The 20,079-nt window shown below is 49.4% G+C and overlaps 1 long non-coding RNA gene across 1 annotated transcript; it reads right to left on the reverse strand.

Annotated features, from left to right (window-relative positions):
* Positions 1-1,159: 1,159 nt before the first annotated feature.
* On the reverse strand, positions 1,160-19,958 carry LOC114806350. The gene is made up of 3 exons (XR_003754378.2): positions 19,625-19,958; positions 4,066-4,132; positions 1,160-1,189 (listed from the first exon to the last, which is right to left on the reverse strand). It is a non-coding gene; the product is annotated as an uncharacterized LOC114806350 (long non-coding RNA).
* Positions 19,959-20,079: the final 121 nt, after the last annotated feature.

A 20,079-nucleotide genomic window follows, 5' to 3' on the forward strand; every position in this document is an offset into this window, starting at 1 on the left:
CAGTGCTTAAAACGGTGCTCGGCACCAATATCATTTAAAAAAAAAAAGATACAAGCCACCGGCTACATTGCTTAAGGGACAAACTACTTACCTGAGGGCAGGGATGGGGCTGAGCCTGGACACTTCCAAGCAAAACTGGGCCTGTCCTATATGCATTCATTCACTTGTATTTATGGAGCACTTACCGTATGCAAAGCACTGTACTAAGAACTTGGAAGAGTACAATATAACAATAAACAGATACATTCCCTGCCCACAGCGAGCTTAGGGTCTAGGAGGGAGACAGACATTAATACAAATAAATAAATTATAGTACTATTCTGACTCTCCTCCCCAGTCACTTCCTTCCCCCCGCCCTCCGCATACACTTTCCCTAAACACAGCTTCCCAATTTGGCAGCAGAGAAAAGGTCAGGGAAAAAATGACTTGGCTCCTCCAATACACGAAGTCCTCCGCTCCAACTTCCTGCAGCTGAGACGATGGTTGTAATGGAAAGGAGGTGGAAAGAGGAAGGGAAAGGGGACATGGCAGTGCTGAGAGCGGTGATTTGAAACTCCCCAGCCCCCGCCAACAAACCAATGTACTGTACCCTTAAAGCAGAAGGATCAGAAACTCCCAAATAGCGGGCCCTGGTCATGGCCACCTGGGGCAACTGTTGCAGTCACCAACCCCTCGGTCTGGCTGTATCCCCAGACCTCCAGAAGCAGGTTTCACAATTGTAATGCTCCAAAACTTCAGAAAAGTGCTCTCCATGAGAGTAAAGTACAGCAGTAAAGTGGCACTCAACAGTGCTGAGCACCAGGAAAGGAGGAGAGTAAGACTTTCTCTCCTCTTTCTCACTCCAACGCTACCCCTGTTTGCCTCCCACTACGTGGGACACGCTGATGTATCTGGGGGATAAGAATAATAATAATAATAGTAATTGGGGTATTTGTTAAGCACTTACTGTGTAGTAAGCATTGGGGCATATCCAAGATAATCAGGTCAAATCCAGTGCCCATTCCACATGGAGCTCTTAGTCGAAGGGGAAGGGAGGACAGGCATTTAATCCCCATTTTACAGGTGAAGAAACTGAGGCACCAAGAACTTCAATGACTTGCCCAAAGTCACACAGCTGGCAAGTGGCAGAGCCAGGATTAGGATCCAGGTGCTCTGACTCCCAGGCCCGTGCTCTTTCCACTAAGGCATGCTAGAAAAAGAGGAGACAAGAAAAAAACCCAGCAAGAAATGGTAACTTTAGTAAATATGCAAAATTGCTTTAATTCTAAACACATAGGGAACTTGGAGTCATGCATCATTTACAGAAATCCAAGCAAACGGTTATGCAAATGCAACCGAAAAGGGCAGTCCACTTGCTCCCACCCCTTATTTCAGAGATTTTTCATGTAAATCCCGAAGTTATTCCCGGAGATAATTCAAACTATCATAAAGGGTACATCATGATAGAAATAGCAGTAATAACAGCTCCTGCCGCTTCAGATTTGCTGGCTCCCTGACAAACGGATAACTTCACTCTGTCACGAAATCTAGTTGGTTCTACCTTCACAACATCTCTAGACTCCGCCCTTTCCTTTCCCACCAAACTGTTACTATGTTGATCCAAGCACTTATCATTTTCCGCCTTGACTAGTACATCAGCCTCCTCGCTGACCTTCCTGCCTCCTGTCTCTCCTCCCTCCAGTCATTCAATAGTATTTATTGAGCGCTTACTATGTGCAGAGCACTGTACTAAGCGCTTGGAATGTACAAATCGGTAACAGATAGAGACAGTCCCTGCCCTTTGACGGGCTTACAGTCTAATCACGGGTTTTCAGTCTAATCCAGTCCACACATCACTCTGTTGCCCGGATCATTTTTCTGAAAAAACGTTCAGTCCATGTCTCCTCATTTATCAGAAACCTCCAGTGCTTGCCCATCCACCTCCACATCAAACAGAAATTCCTTACCATCAGATTTAAGGCACTCAATCAGCTCGCCTCCTCTTACCTAACCTCGTTGATCTACTACAACCACCCCGCACGCTCCTCTAATGCCAAACTACTATCTATAGCTCGATCTCATCTATCTCGCCGCTGACCCCTCGCCCACGTCCTGCCTCTGGCCTGGAACTCCCTTCCCTTTCGTGTCCGACAGTCCTCCACCCTTCCCGCCTTCAAAGCCCTCTGAAAATCACATCTCCTCCAAGAAGCCTTCCCTGATGAAACTCTCATTTCCTCCACCTGTCCTTCCCTCTGTGCACTTGGCTGTGTACCCCTCGGGCACTCTGATACTCACCCAAGCCCCATAGCCCTTATGTACATATATCCACATACTCTACTATTTCCCGATCTGTAATTTCTTTTTGTGTCTGTCTCCCCCTGTAGACTATAAGCTATTGTGGGCAGGGGTTGTGTCTACCCGCTCTATCGTATGGTACTTTCCCAAGCACTCAGTACAGTGCTCTGCACATAATAAGCACTCAATAAATACCACTGATTAATTTTTTTATGGTATTCATTAAGTGCTTACTATGTGCCAGGCACTGTACTAAGCGCTTGGGTAGATACAAGATAATGGGGTTGGACCCAATCCATGTCCCACAGGAGGCTCACAGTATTAATCTCCCTTTCACAGACAAGGTAACTGAGACCCAGAGAAGTGAAGTGACTTCCCCGAGGTCACACACAGCAGACAACTGGCAGAGTCAGAATTAGAATCCAGGTCCTTCTACTCCTAGGCCTATGCTCTATCCACTAGGCCAGACTGCTTCGATTCAGTGAACTCTACTGTAGTGTACTCTCTTAAGTGTGCTCAGTAGAAGGCTCTGCACACAGTAAGTGCTTAATAAATACTATTGATTGATTGATTCAGAGAGCTCTACAAGAAACTGACCAACTGCTACTATCACCAGCTCCCTTGTGGTCATGGTTTTGCCCGGACCGCAGCAAAAAGCGTCCCCACAGCCCTGGGAGTGGGAACTCTGGTTAAATTGGCAGCAGCAGAAGCAGTTTCTGTCTCACCTCCAGCTGCTGTTGTCCCTGAGTATTCCAGCTGTGTGCATTTGTGAAGAGGGGCAAGGCTGGGAGACAACTGTGAGAGAAGCTGAGGGTGAGAGAGGAGAGTACTTTAGCTGAAACCTTGAAACTGGGGACAAAATTTCTTTTCAAAAGTTTGATAATCCCTGGAAGAAGGTCCAGAGCCAATGGAAGGAAACTCTTTGACAGCTTGCTTCCTCCCCCAGGATGGCTGTAGCAGGACCAGCTCGGTTTCCTCCAAACTGGCTCTTTCCCAGTTCAGCTCCACTCAGATAAGGGTGTGGCTGCTGTTGCTAGTGTTTTGTGCTGCTCTCTTTAGTCCCCCCTTGGGGCCCAACCCGGCCCTTGTTTCTCCCCATTTTCTACCCGACCTTCACCCTATCACTGTTATTATTTAGAACAAATTTGTAAAAACTCTATCTTCATTTCTAAACAGGCCTGTCCTGTGCCTCAAGGCTCCAACAAATAGTATTTTTCTTTTTTATGGTATTTGGTAAGAGCTTATTATGTGCCAGGCACTGTACTAAGCATTGCAGAAGATACAAGTTAATCAGGTTGGACACAGTCCCTGTCCCACATAATAAGAAGAATGGTATTTGTTAAGCACTTTCTATGTGTCAAGACCTGTTCTAAACTCTGGGTAGATACAAGCTAATAAGGTTGGACACATTCCATGCCCCCTATGGGGCTCACACTCTTAATCCCCATTTTACAGATGAGGTAACTGAGGCCCAGAGAAGTGGAGTGACTTGCCCAAGACCACACAGCAGACAAGTAGGGGAAGAGCCGGGTTCAGAACCCAGGTCTTTCTGACTCCCAGTCCCATGCTCTATCTGCTAGGCCACGCTGCTCCTCTACCAGGCCACGTCGCTTCTCTATCCCTCACTAAGTCTTCTTGCTTGCCTCTGTACTCTCCCAAGCACTTAATAGAGTACACTGCACACAGTAAGCGCTCAACAAATCCCACCGATTGGTGATAGCCCCTCGCAGCCCATCCAGCCAAGCTCCACCGTTTCCACCATCCCCTGGACGGAGCCATCTGCTCTCTCACCTGTCGTTCCAGGGCCATCCCTGATGAGGTCTGTTCCTGTTGCTTGCCGTTCTCCTGGCAACGGGGACTGTGTGAAGGAGACATTATTCACGGTTGGATCCCAAGAGTTGAACTCCCGTAACCTCCGCCCTGTCCGGAGAGCCACAATGGCCGATTCATTTTTCCCCATTTGGCCACTACACTCTCCCCACCACAAGAGCCTTCCCTGGCAGGATGGGGAGGCAAGAGCAGCCAAAGTCAGACTCCCCCTCAGCCCCTGGATATGGAACAGGTCCCCTGCACCTGTTGGCGGATCTGGCAGGGCCAGGTGCAGCAGTTGCCTCAGACTTTGGGCCCTTTCTGCGGCAGCAGTTTCTGTTCCTGAGGTTTTGCCTTGTCCCTCGGTGAATCGCAGGCGGAGCCCAGAAAAGCCCCTTCCTGGCCTCTTGGGCCTTCTTCAACACAAAGAACGAGATTTCAGAACTCAGAGTTCATTAATTCCTATTTTTTGAATACTTGCGATGCATTAGGCCCTGAACAGAACCTACAGAAGACACTGCCCCCTAAGGTGCTGGTGATTCCCATTTCAACAGGTTCAGCAGACGCTCTTACTCAAAATTTTAAAAAAAAGCCAATCTGTCCTGTCTGGGCAAGTAGGGGGGAAAAAAAATCTCTCCATGAGCCCTCGGGGTTTAGCATCTCCTTTTGCCGCTTATCAATGGTCTGGCCGGTGTAGCCAGAGCCCCAGGCTAAATCTGTGGGGAAGGGCTAGTCCCCACAAGTGGGGCAAAGATTTATTTGGAATTCTCAATTGCTCAACCAAAAGTATTTTCCAATGTCTCAGCCTCAGAAGGAGGGCTAAGTTCAGAGGTTGAGGAACAAGAGAAATAGGAAAGGAATATGCCTCCTGATAATAATAACTGTGCTACTCGTTGATCAATCATATTTATTGAGCACTTACTGTGCGCAGAGCACTCTAAAATATAAGAGTTGGCAGATATGTTCCCTGCCCTCAAGGAGCTTACAGTCTAGAGGGGGAGACAGACATTAATATAGGTAAATAAATTGTGGATATGGACATAAGTGCTGTGGGGTTGAGGGAGGGGAGAATAAAGGGTGCAAATCCCAGTTCAAGGGCGAAGCAGAAGGGAACGGGAGAAGCCAAGATAAGGGATTAGTCAGGGAAGGACTCCTGGAAGAGATGTGCTTTTGTTTAGTGCTTATTAAGGGTCAAGCGCTGAAGTGGATACAAATAAATTAGGCTGGACAGAGCTCCTGTCTGGTATTGAATCCCCATTTTACAGTTGAGGTAACCGTGAGGCCCAGAGAAGCCAAGTGACTTGCTCAAGGTCACACAGCGGGCAAGTGGCGGCACTGGGAGTAGAACCCAAGTTCCCTGACTCCCAGGCCCACGCTCTTCCCACTAGACCACGCTACTCCTCATAAAGTCTTCATGGTTTGATTAGCAGATCTGGATTTAGGAAGACCCCGTCCAAATTCCATGCTTTTCATACCATTAGAATCAGCTCATTCTGTATGCTGCTCTACAGACAATTGACTTCTGTAGTTCCCATTTGTCTTTCCCGAGGAACTGGCTCCCTGAACCTTCGTCGGAGGTCAGTTTAAGGTCTGAATCGAGAGGCTCCACAATTCTCAGTCATAATGGAAAGGTCACGGGATTGAGATCGGAGGCCCTAGATTCGAGTCCCAGCTCTGCCCCTGTCCTACCGTGTGACCTTGGGCAAGTCACATAACTTCTCTGGGTCTCTGTTGTAAGATGGGGATGAAATAGATTGTGAGCCCCTTCCCAGATACAGGATAGCCCTGTACCTACCCCAGTGCTTAGCCCGTAGTAAGCACATAATTAATCCTGCTCGAACCTAGGAGAGATGGAATGGAAGAGCCCAGGCAGGCGGCGTGAATTTGCCAGTGAGCAGCAATGCCAATATGTTGCTTTGATTAAGATGGGTCCAGAAATGATTCTATGATTGTGCTTCCCAAATTGATTTGCAAAGACAACCTCAGGGGAGGTTACAGAACCAGGCCCTTTTTTTTTCCCTGTATGTTTTTTTCTGGTACCTCTGTTAACTGAGCACACTGTGGTTACAGTGTCGGCAGAAGGGGCACAAATTGGAAAAGGAAAGTGGAGAGAGGAAGCTCTTTTGAAAGGGTCGCCACCATCAAACATCACTTACGTACTTACCCGTAATTTATTTATATTAAGGTCTGCTTCCCCCTCTAGACCGTAAGCTCACTGTGGGCAGGGAATGTCTGCCAACTCTGTTGCGTTGTATTCTCCCAAGTGCTTAGTACAGTGCTCTGCACATAGTTAGTGCTCAAGAAATGCCACTGATGGAGTGATCATTTTCTCGAGGAATTGCATCCTCATGCGTGCTTCCCAATTGGCCACCTTATTGACAGCTGCCTCCTGGAAGTGTTGGTGATCACGTGCACCTCTTCCCCTTCCCCTCCTTCATTGCTGACCTCCCTGGAGCTACTAAGAAGGAGAGAAGGGGGAGAAGGAGGGAGAGGGGGCCGGAGCCATGGAGTGAAAACTCCAGAAATGTTATTAGTTAGGTGGATGCACTGATCACAGGGTTCCTGGGGTAGGATTGGAGGCTATGTGATTTCAAAAACGGCAGTCTCGTCAGTGCTGCCCAATCACCACTAATTTTAGGCTGGTTTTGAATGTTAGGTTTGCCTCAGACAGCTTGGGGATCACTGAAAATTTCTCTTTGGAAAATATGCTTGCCCCATGCAGACATATCTAATAGATGAGGAGTCTGTTGGCATTTCTTTTCCTATTTGCTGTATGTTCCTCTTGCTGTACATCTCATTGTCTTTGTCTTTTATCTTGTTTTTGTGCTTTCATCATTTCACTGTTCATTTTGAGTCAGTCGCCTGTCCCCTCTCCGCTTGCTTATTCTTAGATTCGGAGAATTCCGCATCAAGCAAAAACTCCTCTCCCACTACACCCCATCTCATATGCCTCGTTCCTCTCATACCAACCTACTCACTGTGCCTCCTTCTTGTCTCTTTCACTGCCAACTTCCTGCTCATATCTTCCTTTCTACCTGGAACTCCCTCCCGCTGCAAATCTGGAAGACCACTGCTCTCCCCATTAAAATCAATCAGTTGTACTTATTGAGCATTTACCGTATTCACACCACTGTAGTAACCTCTTGGGAGAGTACAGCATATCAGAGTTAATAATGTTGGTATTTGTTAAGCGCTTACTATGTGCCGAGCACTGTTCTAAGCGCTGAGGTAGACACAGGGGAATCGGGTTGTCCCACGTGGGGCTCACAGTCTTAATCCCCATTTTACAGATGAGGTAACTGAGGCACCGAGAAGTTAAGTGACTTGCCCAAAGTCACACAGCTGACAAGTGGCCGAGCCAGGATTCGAACCCATGACCTCTGACTCCAAAGCCCGTGCTCTTTCCACTGAGCCACGCTGCTTCTCAGAGTTAGTAGACATGGTCCCTGCCCACAAAGAGCTTACAGTTAAGGGGGGAGACAGGCACTAAAAAAATTACAGATATAGACTCAAGTGCCATCGGCCTGAGGGTAGGGTCAATTAAGGGTACAAATCCAAGTGCGCGGGTTAATCTATTTATTTATTTACATTAATGTCTGCCTCCTCTTGTAGACTCTAAGCTCACTGTGGGGAGGGAATGTGTCTGTCTATTTTTATGCTGTACTCTCCCAAGTGCTTACTACAGTGCTCTGCGCACAGTAAGTGCTCAATATATACGATTGAATGATTGAATGGAAGGAAGAGAGAGTGGGCGAAATGAGGGCTTAGTCGGAAAAGGCCTCTTGGTTAATAAGGCTTTGAAGGTGGGGAGAGAAGTGGTCTTTCAAGGCCTTCTGAAATCATATCTCCTCCAGTTGGCCTTCCCCAATTAATTTCTCATTTTTACACTCTATTTCTCCCTCAAGCACCACTTCAGCATTTTTGCATCACCTACCATTGCACTTATGTAAATATACTTACACTCTATTACTTCCTCCTATCTGAGACTGAGAGGCCCATATGGGACGGGGGCTGTGTCTGACCCGATTATCCTGTATCTACTCCAGCGGTTAATACAGTGTTTAACAAATACAAATATTATTATTAAACCATCCCCCTCTAGATTGTAAACTCTTTGAGAGCTAGGTTCATGTCTACTAACTCTACTGTACCCTCTCTAACGTGCTTAGCCCAGTGAGATTTCTTGACTAAGCGCTCATTTCGTCTACTCACCCGCTTTTCCGCGTTACCTATGCATTTGGATCTGTACCCTTTAAACACATAGTATTCACCCCACCCTCAGCCCCACAGAACTGAATTTATCCTCATACTCTCCCACTGCATCTCTTTGTGATTTATTTTAATGTCTTTCTCCCCCTGTAGACTGTAAGCTCCTGGTGAGCTGGGTTGGCGTCTCGCAACTCTATTGTCTTGCATTCTCCCAAGCGCTCTGTACAGTGCCCGGCACCCAGTGAGCACTAAATAAATGGCATTCGATGGATGAATGAAAGAACAAACGATCTGCACGAGTAAGCACTCACTAAATACCACCGATTGACTGTTGATTGATGGAACTCAGCTTACCACAGCCAGTCAGCACCGTTCCTAGCCCTCCTCTTCCAGTTCTCGTGAAAGAGAAAGTTAGGTCATGGGACCCACCGCCGGCATGCGTGGCGGTGACAGGATCGGCCGTCACTTCAGTGATTACTATCATCCCTGCTGTGCATTGACCCGGATGGACCGGAAGAAGCAGAGAATGGCCACGATGATGGCGAAGGCAGATGCGCAGCGGAAGGCCCCGACCACATTCTCAGATTTCGTGGATGGAAGCCTGCTCGGCCCCTGGACATCTCACCCGATCTCCTGCCCGCCCAAGTCCATGTCAGACAGGTGGTAACCTCAATGTTTAGCGAGGGAGGAGCAGAATAGGTTGAGTGCTGGAAAGTGAGGAAGTAGCCGTCGGAAGGCCCGGGGAGGTGGGTGGGCGAGCAAGCAGGCGGGGGCTGCTTGCTGGTTCTCACGTTACCCAGCCATGTAGTATGTTCTCTTCGGATTCTTTCTCTAATGGGCTAAAATCGGGCCAGCTGAGGCCTGACAATGGGGCCTTGTGGAAGCCGCGCTTACTTCGCACAATACCGTACAGTCTGCCGTGAGGGTCAGCCGGCAGCCCCGCCTGCTGGGAAAGGATTACGCTTCAGCACAAACATTCCCGCAATCCCCCCAAACTACTTCGCCCAGCACAGCAGCTGCCCCTCCCCCAGAGCCCCCTCCCACCTACACAACCCACTGACCCAGCTGCTTTAATCTTGCTCTCGCTTTGGCCCGGGTAGAGACAAGCAGACACCAGTCAGCTCCAAGTCTGTCATAGTTCAAAGCTGCCAGAGGGTCTGGGGCAGTGGAAAGAGATGAGGAAGAGGCCTGTCTACCCCTACTGTCCTTCCAATAACTAAGGGAAGAGGAGCCAGGGGAGCAAATGAAGAACTAACCCAATTATGTAGGGCATGCTGAGACGCAGCCCGGCAGAGCGTAAGGGCTACGGTCCAGTATGTCCTTGCCTGGGAATGGAATCTGCAGCCTGGAGGGTGAAATTCCCTATTAGAGGCAGAGGGACAGGTCTGTAAAGCTTAATGAGGATAACCCTCCCCTCCCCTGCCTGCCCTGTCCAGTGAGAAGCAGCTTGGGTTTCCCGGAGGGGAGTTTATCTTCAATCGGCCTGGATGTAACTGTTCAGAATGAACCCTCCTATGTCCCCTGGGGGAAGACAGCCTGATTTTTTTTTTTGAAGAACGAAAAACGTCTAAGAGCTAGGGGAATCATGGTCAGGGAGGGGGTGCCGTCAATCAATCAGCCAATGGAATTTATTGAGTGCTTACTCTGTGCCAGAAGGGATTCGGGGAGAGAAAATCGGCTGAGCCCAGAGAATATATTTTGGAGAGTTCTCTGTGGAATGGACAAAATGAGACCAAATGTGGGCAAGGATCGCGTCTCAGCCATTCATTCAATCGGATTTATTGAGCGCTTACTGTGTGCAGAGCACTGTACTAAGCACTTGGGAGAGTACACTATAAGAATAAACAGACCCTTTCCCTGCCCGCAACGTGCTTACAGTATAGAGTGTAGTGTGGCTTACAGTCTACGGTGTCTCCACTGTATTGTTCTCTCTCAAGTGCTTAGTACAGTGTTCCGCAAAGAGCAAGCACCCAGTAGATATCTTTGATTATTTCCATTTCTTAATCATACTTATGGTACTTGTTCAGTGCTTACTATGTGCCAAGCAGAGTTCTGAGCACTGGGTTAGATAAAAGTTAATCAGGTTGGACACAGTCCTTGTCCCACATGAGGCTCACAGCCTAAGTAGGAGGGAGTAGGAAATAATCCCCATTTTACAGATGAGGTAACTGAGACACAGCAAAGTGAAGTGACTTGCCCAAGGTCACACAGCAGGCAAGTGGAAGAGCTGGTATTAGAACCCAAGCTCTCTGACTCTAGGGCTTGTGCTCTTTTCCACTAGGCCACGTTGCTTCCTTGTGAAATCTTTCAGAAGAATCAGTCCATCAATAGAGAAGCAGCATGACCTAGTGGATAGCGCATGGGCCTGGGAGTCAGAAGGTCCTGGGTTCTAAACCCAGCCCTGCCACGTGTCTGTTGTGGGACCTTAGGCAAGTCACTTAACTTCTCCTTGCCTCAGTTATCTCATCTGTAAATGGGGATAAAAACTGTCAGTCCCACGTGGGACATGGACTGTGTCCAATCTGATTAGCTTGTATCTACCCCAGCACTTAGTACGGTGCCTGGCACGTAGTAAGTGCTGAATGAATACCTTAGAAAAATTAATGTTTACTGAGCACTTACTATGTACAGAGCACGATACAGAGCACTTGGAAGAGTACAACAGAGTTGGCAGACATGTTCCCTGCCCTTAACGAGCTTATGGTCTAGAGGAGGAGCCAGACATTAATATAAACAATTTATTATACTATAAAGATATGTACATAAGTGCTGTGGGATCGAAGATGGGGTGAATAGCAAATGCCCAGAAGTCACAGATCAGAGCGCATAGATGTAGATGGGAAAGGGAGCTGGGGAAAAGAGGGCTTAGCTGGGGAAAAGAGGGCTTAACTGGGGAAGGCCTCCTGGAGGAGATGTAACCTTAGTGAGGCTTGAACGTGCGGAGAGTGGTGGTCTGGTATTTATGGAGGGGGAGGGATTTCCAGGCTGGGGGGAGAATGCGGGAAAGGGGTCGGTGGCAAGATAGACAAGACTGGGGCACAGTGAGTAGACTGGCACTAGAGGAGCCGAGTGTGTGGGATGGGCTGGAGGAGGAGATCAGTGAGGTGAGGTAAGAGGGGGCGAGCTGACTGAGTGCTCTAAAGCCAATGGCAAGGAGTTACCGTTTGATGCAGAGGTGGCTGGGCAACCCCTGGAAGGTCTCAAGGAGGGGGGAGAGGTGGACCCACTGTCTCTGTTGAGAAATGATCGGGGCGGAAGGGTGAGTGGGGTGGGGAGAGACAGGAGGCTGGAAGGTCAGCAAGGAGGCTGATAGAGTAACCAAGGTGGGAGAGGATAAGTGTTTGGATCGGCGTAGTAGCGGTCTGGATGGAAAAGAAAGAGTGGGTTTTAGCAATGATGCCAAGATGGAAAGGACAGGGCAGGGTGACAGATTGAATACGTGGGCGGACTGAGGGAGGTGAGCCGAAGACAACGCCAAGGTCATGGGCTTGTGAGAGCAGGAGGATGGGGTGTCGTCTACAGGGATGGGAAAGACAGAGGCTGGGAGGGGCATTTCCCAAACTGGGTGTTGTCCCTCTCCCCTCTCCACACACCTTGCCTTGAATTGGTTTTGTTCAGGTTTTCATCTTCTCAACAAGGACTCCCAGGGAGCCTTTTGACATTCGGCGACCATTTTGCACACTAACCCTCAGCTCGGCATTCGAGTTGGGCGCTGCCCCTTTCCGCACTCTAAACCCTAAGCAGGGATACATTCCGTCCTATTTACGGAGCGCTTCCTGTGTGCCTGAGCGCTTGAGGATTCTAAGGCGAGGCGCCAGTGGCTGTTCGCTGCGAGAGGAGGACGTTTAGCAGATGTGAGGTGGCAGAAAAGAGCTTGAATTCTTCTTCCTCCGAAAGGTCGGTTGCCCGGCCCTTGGAGCCAAGGAATGGGGTTATCGCCATTCCCTTCCCAGGGGTGTAGTTCGACTTCGCGCCACCAGATGGTGGTGTTGTCCTGCCTGTGGTCTCTGGCCAGAAGCAGCACTCGGGCCACTGTGTGCAGAGCACTGTGCTGAATAATAATCAATCGTCATAATACTAATGTTGGTATTTGTTAAGCGCTCACTACGTGCAGGGCACTATTCTAAGCGCTGGGGGAGATACAGGGTCATCAGGCTGTCCCACGTGAGGCTCCCGGTCTTCATCCCCACTTGACAGATTAGGTCACGGAGGCCCAGAGAAGTGAAGTGACTTGCCCACAGTCACACAGCTGACGGGTGGCAGAGCCGGCATTCGAACCCATGACCTCGGACTCCCAAGCCCGGGCTCTTGCCACTGAGCCGCGCCGTAGAGGGAGAGTGCAATCCAGTAAACAGACATGATCCCTTTCCTCAGGGAATTTAAGATATAATAATAATAATGTTTCAGTGCTCACTATGTGCCAAGCGCTGGAGTAGATACATGCTAATCAATAATAATATTATGGTATTTGTTAAGCGCTTACTATGTGCCAGGCACTGTTCTAAGCGCTGGGGGGGGTACAAGGTCATCAGGTTGTCCCACGAGGAGCTGACGGTCTTAATCCCCATGTTCCAGAAGAGGTAACTGAGGCACAGAGCAGTTAAGCGGCTTGCCCAAGGCCACACAGCAGACAAGTGACAGGGCCGGGATTAACACCCACGTCCTCTGACTCCCACATCCGTGCTCTTTCCACTAAGCCACACTGCTTCTCAAGGTGTATGCAGCACGGCGTAGTGGATAGAGCCCAGACCTGGGAGTGGAAGGTCATGGGTTCTAATCCCAGCTGCAACCACTTGCCTGCTGGGTGACCTGCTGTGTGGGGGTTGAGGCTGTGAGCCCCACGTGGGACATGGACTTTGTCCAACCTGATTTGCCGGTATCCACCCCAGCGCTTAGTAAAGTGCTGGCCACATAGTAAGCGCTTAACAAATGCCACTATTATTATTATTAGTTCCTGTCCCATATGGAACTCACAGTCCAAGGGGGAGGGAGAACAGATATTGAATCCCTATTTTACAGATGAGGAAACTGAGGTGCAGAGGAAGTGAAATGACTTGACCAAGGTCTCACAACAGGTAAATAAAAGCGAGGGAGACAGACACTAAAATAATTATAGACTGGAGGAAGGAAAAGGGGATATGTACATGAACGGGTGCTTTTAGTAATAAGGTAGGGATGATTGTTATTAATATTATTGTTATTATTACTATATGCTAGAGGAGGTTGAGAGTACATCAGAAGTGCTGAAGTAACAGGTGGGAGGATGTAGCCTGCTGAAATGTGTTACTGGATGTCCTGGGGGACTCTGTGCTGGCGGTGGAAACTTTCAAAATATGTGAAGAAATCTGAGTAACAGTGAGCTCTAATTAGAAACATTGTAAGTGGATGGCCTGGGATGATGACTGTAGTGTATTTGTAGAAACGCGAGCTAAATCTCCATTCTTGGAAGAAGCCAGAGTTGGATTTAATGATTTAGATTATCCTCAGTTTGCTTAGGGATGATCGTGCAGGGAATAAATGGAGGAAGGAGTGAAGCCTCTGCCAGTATCCCACCCTAGTCCCCAAACTGCCGTTTCTTTCTCTGCTGGGCTGAGGGGTAGCCGAGGACAGAAGGGGACTGAAGGGAGGCTGGACAAGAGTCTTGCTGATAAAGAAGCAGAAAGAGCCCTCTACATTTGTGTCTGACTTTATTGGATGCGTGTTCATTTATGAGTTGGTGACTTGTATTTAAGTCCTGCTGTTGGCCCAGTGGAAAAGACGTGGCTCTGGGAATCAGGAGACCTGGATCTCTACCTGCATGATTCCCAAATCTACCTCTCTAATCGATCAATAGTATTTATTGAGCACTTACTATGTGTAGAGCACTGTACTAAGTGCTTGGGAGAATTACAATAGAATTAGCAGATACGTTCCCTGCCCGTAAAGACTTTTCAGTCTAGACCTCCAGTCCCAATCTAGACCCAGCCCTGACCTCTCTCCTCTGCAGTCTAGTATTTCCTCCTGCCTTCAGGACGGCCATTCTTGGCTGTCCAGCCGATGCCTCAAACTAAATATGTCCACAACAGAACTCTTCATCTTCCTTCCCAAACCTTATCCTCCCTCTGTCATTCCCTGGGAACGACTATCTTCCCTGTCTCACAAGCCCCTAACCTTGGCGTTATCCTTGACTCATCTCTCATTCAACCCACATACTCAATCTGTCACCAGATCCAGTCAGTTCTACCTTCACGGCATCACTAAAATCCACCCGTTCTCTCCATCCCAACTCTTACTCTGCTGATTCAAGCATTTATCATATCCTGCCTTGACTATTGCATCAGCCTCCTCGCTGGCCTCCCTGCCTCTCCCCACTCCAGTCTTTACCTCTCTCTACTGCTGCCCAGATCATTTTTCTAAAAAAATAAAATAAAATTCAGCCCACACCTGCCCATCTTCAAAAACCTCTAATGGTTACCCATCCACTCCTGCATCAAACAGAAACGCCTTTCCATCGGCTTTAAAGCACTCAATCAGCTCACCCCCTCCTGTCTTAACTTGCTGATTTCCTATTTCAACCCAGCCCACTCACTTCTCTTCTCTAACGCCAACCTACTCGCTGTACCTCAACCTTGTCTATCTCACCTCCGACCCCTTGCCCATATCTTCCCTGTGGTCTGGAACTCCCTCTCCCATCATATACAACAGACCACCACTGTCCCGAGTCTTATTAAAATCATATTTCCTCCTAGAGGCCTTCCCCAACTTAAGCCTTCATTTCCTCTATTCTCTCCCCTCTGCTTGACCTACACACCTGGATCCGTATCCTTTATTCATTCAATAGTATTTATTGAGCACTTACTATGTGCACATCACTGTACTAAGCGCTTGGAATGTACAATTCGGCAACAGACAGAGACAATCCCTGCCCATTGACGGGCTTACAGTCTAAGCACTTGACATTCACCCCACCCTCAACCCCACAGCACGTATGTACAAAAACCGTAATTTCTTTATTAAGATCTTCATCTGTCTCCCCACCAGACACTCAGGGAAAGTGTCTACCAACTCTGTTGTACTCTCCCAAGCTCTTACTACAGTGCTCTGCCCACAGTAAGCACAGTAAGCACTCAATAAATACCATCGATTGAGTGATTCATCAGTGGTAAGCATTTCTAACCGAAGACCCACCTAGGATATTCTGTGAGCTGGCCCAACAAGAATCCTGGGGATAAAAAAAAAGCTGGCTAGCAAAGGCCACTGTGGTTACCAAGGCAACCGTGTGCTGGGTTACGGTGCTACGGCACATCATCGACGCTTAAACCGCTATCACTTCTGCTGTAAATGGGTCTTGCAGGCAGAGAAAAAAACCAACCTTTGGAGGGCCGTGGCAGTTTGCTGCACCCCTACCTGCCTTCTTGCTTGTTGCACTCCATGCCCCGGCAGAAATACCACCTGACAGGGACAAGAATCGGCCCTTCCCGCAGATTCCCAGCCCTGAGACCCGAGGACCAAGGCTCGCCTGCAGTTCTCACTGGGAAACTCCATCGTGTTTGCAGAGGAGGAGGTTTTTGTTGTGCTTACTTGTGGAGGTTTTAGTTGGGCTTATTTGTGTTTATTTGCTTCTGTTTAGTCAGGAAGATGTCCTGGCCTATCCCACAGAGCAGAGGGAAGCAGGGCAAGGTGAAGGGACTAGCAGGGAAGTGGAGAAATTGAGTAGGGAATAACGGGCCTCTAATCCCAGCCCCGCCACCTGTCTGCTGTGCGACCAGGGGCAAGTCACTTCACTTCTCTGTGTCTCGGTTACTTCATCCGTAAAAATGAAGATTAATACTGTGAGCCCCATGTAGGATGTGGAATGTGTCCAACTTGATTAGCTTCTATCTATCCCAGAGCCTTGCACAGTGCCTGGTACAGAGTAAGCACTTAACAAATACCATAAAAAAACCAAACGCATAGCCCTAATTCCACAAGTACAGTATATTTGGTTATAATTACACTCAAGTGGCCAAAGAATTCACGCTGTTGTAATTCCTTAACTCCCATTCTCTCCTAGACCCCCTCCAATCTGGCTTCCGTCCCCTCCACTCTACCGAGACTGCTCTCGTTAAGGTCACCCATGACCTCCTTCTTGCCAAATCCAATGGCTCCTACTCCATTCTGATCCTCCTTGACCTCTCTGCTGCCTTTGACACTGTCGACCAGCCCCTCCTCCTCCATACTTTATCTCACCTTGGCTTCACGGACTCCGTCCTCTCCTGGTTCTCCTCTTACCTCTCTGGCCGGTCATTCTCGGTCTCCTTCGCTGGAGCCTCCTCCCCCTCCCATCCTTTAACTGTTGGAGTTCCTCAAGGGTCAGTTCTTGGCCCTCTTCTGTTCTCCATTTACACTCACTCCCTCGGTGAACTCATTCGCTCTCACGGCTTCGACTACCATCTCTACGCAGATGACACGCAGATCTACATCTCCGCCCCTGTCCTCTCCCCCTCCCTTCAGGCTCGCATCTCCTCCCGCCTCCGGGACGTCTCCACCTGGATGTCGGCCCGCCACCTAAAACTCAACATGAGCAAGACTGAGCTCCTCATCTTCCCTCCCAAACCCGGTCCTCTCCCAGACTTCTCTATCACCGTGGATGGCACGACCATCCTTCCCGTCTCTCGGGCCCGCAATCTCGGTGTCATCCTCGACTCGTCCCTCTCGTTCACCCCACACATCCTATCCGTTACCAAGACCTGCCGGTTTCACCTCTACAATATCGCCAAGATCCGCCCTTTCCTCTCCACCCAAACGGCTACCTTACTATTACGGGCTCTCGTTATATCCCGGCTAGACTACTGTGTCAGCCTTCTCTCTGACCTCCCTTCCTCCTCTCTCGCCCCGCTCCGGTCTATTCTTCACTCCGCTGCCCGGCTCATCTTCCTGCAGAAACGATCTGGGCATGTCACTCCCCTTCTTAAACAACTCCAGTGGTTGCCTATCGACCTCCGCTCCAAACAAAAACTCCTCACTCTAGGCTTCGAGGCTCTCCATCACCTTGCCCCTTCCTACCTCTCCTCCCTTCTCTCTTTCTACCGCCCACCCCACACGCTCCGCTCCTCTGCCGCCCACCTCCTCACCGTCCCTCGGTCTCGCCCATCCCGCCGTCGACCCCTGGGTCACGTCCTCCCGCGGTCCCGGAACGCCCTCCCTCCTCACCTCCGCCAAACTGATTCTCTTTCCCTCTTCAAAACCCTACTTAAAAATCACCTCCTCCAAGAGGCGTTCCCAGACTGAGCTCCTCTTCCCCCTCTACTCCCTCTGCCATCCCCCCTTTACCTCTCCGCAGCTAAAGCCTCATTTTCCCCTTTTTCCCTCTGCTCCTCCACCTCTCCCTTCCCATCCCCACAGCACTGTACTCGTCCGCTCAACTGTATATATTTTCGTTACCCTATTTATTTTGTTAATGAATTGTACATCGCCTTGATTCTATTTAGTTGCCATTGTTTTTACGAGATGTTCTTCCCCTTGACTCTGTTTATTGCCATTGTTCTCGTCTGTCCGTCTCCCCCGATTAGACTGTAAGCCCGTCAAACGGCAGGGACCGTCTCTATCTGTTGCCGACTTGTTCATCCCAAGCACTTAGTACAGTGCTCTGCACATAGTAAGCGCTCAATAAATACTATTGAATGAATGAATGAATGAAATAAGTAGAAATATATATTTAGGCTTTCAACAAGCAAAGAATAGAGCCAAAAAAAAAAGGGGGGGAGATGTTGGAACTCTCTCACTCCCCCAACTTTCACCATTCATTATTATTCTCTTGAATTCAATGATTTTACAGTCTGTCCCAATCAGGTTTTGGTTGGGCTTAGGCTGCTGGGACCTGCCTCTCCTTCATTTAGAAAAAACTGAGTGCTTTTCAGGTGAAAACACTGAAGCCGTGGTCCAAGCCGCAAAGGGTAGGGCAGTCTCGCTTTTATTTTCGTCTGAATGAGACTTTGTTTTGTGTGAGCTAGGGGAGCGGGAGCTTCATTCATTTAATCGTATTTATTGAGCACTTACTGTGTGCAGAGCACTGTAATAAGCACTTGGGAAAGTACACCACAACAGTAAACAGTGACATTCCCTGCCGACAACGAGCTCACAGTTTAGAGTGGGAGCTGTTACCAGCTGGGTAGAATCAAGAGCACCTCTCATCCCTTCCTATCCCAGAGAGACACGGGCCTCTCCCCTCTTCTCCACTTGAGTGCAGGAATCCAAAATAAAAATATTATATACCTTAGGAAGAATCTGTCAGGCCCCAAATTGGGCATTAGAGCCAGAGCGTGGGCCCCTCCCCTGCTACTTCTGGGAGGGTGGATGCATTATTTTATTTATGGTCTTTGTCGAGTGCTTACTGCGTGTCAAGCACGGTGGCAGATACCAGTTAATCAAGTCAGGGGCCCCGCCCCACAACGAGCTCACGGTCAAAGCAGGAGGGTTTTGAATCCCCATTTTCCAGTTGAGGAAAATTACATGACTTGCCCAAGGTCACACAGCAGGCAGCTGGCAGAGCCGGGATCAGAACCCAGGTCCTCTGGCTCCCAGGCCCAAGCTCTTTCCACTAGGCCGAGCTGCTTGGCATGTTTGAGGGAGACACACGCTCCCACAGGCCAAGGCGGCAGAAGCACAAATGACTGCCGCTGTCAACACCCTCCCACCCCTTCCCTACCGAACACGGTATCACTCGGTTTGGGCAATGGCATTTCAGATGAATCACCGGGAGGGAGAATAGAAGGGGACGGGCGTAAAACCTCATCCTCATCAAAACCTCCACTCTAAATTGAGTTCGGTTTCTTTGCCACGCCGACTGGCCGTCAAAAGCGCACCGGAGACCGTGTCACCAAACACCGAGGCTTTGGGCACGCCAAAAAGCCCGTCGCCAGTATCCTCACCCGTCAAGCTAAAATTGGGCGACCATGATAATCATGCTGCCTGCCTCTTCTGGAGCAAAATGTAAGAGGAGAGCACTCTCTCAAAGTACACCTACCAGATGTTCACCTGCATCAGGAATGATTTACCACTAATGAATCTGTCACTCGATGATATGTATTGAGTGCTCGCTGTGTGCAGGGCAGCCTACTAAGCGCCGGGGAGAGTCCGATCCTAAAGAGTTGGTAGAGACATTCCCTGCCCACAGAGAGTTTACGGTGGAGAGGAGACAGGGTAGCAGGAGTCTACCCTGCCCAACGTTGTCAAGTTTGCATCCCGAAGGCAACCGGGTCAAGAGCCTAAGGGAACTCGAGCCGACCACACCCAGAACACTGCGGATGCCCCGTTAATGTCAAACGTTTCTTTTACCACTGGCAACTCGAGCTCTCAAAATGGGTGAACTTACTTAGCATAGACAAGCTCATCTCGTGTGAACGCCTGGGAATGGCGACGGCCCCGCCTCTCATCCGGCCTTTAGAAAGCGTTGGCTCACCCCGGACGCCTCATCGGGGGTCTCTCCCCCGCCCCCAACAGGCTTCGCCCCCTGAGAGGAGAAGGGAGGGAGGAAAGGCCAGTTTGCCGCCAAGGTCTTAGGGCGCTGGGACCTCGAGGGCGGATAATTCACCCGCTGTCCGAACTGTCCTACCGCGGGAGGGGCTGGCCCACTGTTTCCTTTGGGGATCGTGAGGCTCGAAAGCCGAGGATGGGGGGGAAGGGGGGAGAGGGAGAAGGATAGAGAAGAGGGAGGGAGGAGGAGAGGGAGGGAAGAGGAAAGAGGAGGAGAGGGAGGAAGGAGGGAAAAGGAGGGAGGAGGATAGAGAAGAGGAAGGGGGGAGGAGGAGGGAGGCGGATAGAAAAGAG

This window comes from Ornithorhynchus anatinus, chromosome X1, assembly GCF_004115215.2.
Source record: "Ornithorhynchus anatinus isolate Pmale09 chromosome X1, mOrnAna1.pri.v4, whole genome shotgun sequence".
NCBI classification, from domain to species: Eukaryota; Metazoa; Chordata; class Mammalia; order Monotremata; family Ornithorhynchidae; genus Ornithorhynchus; species Ornithorhynchus anatinus.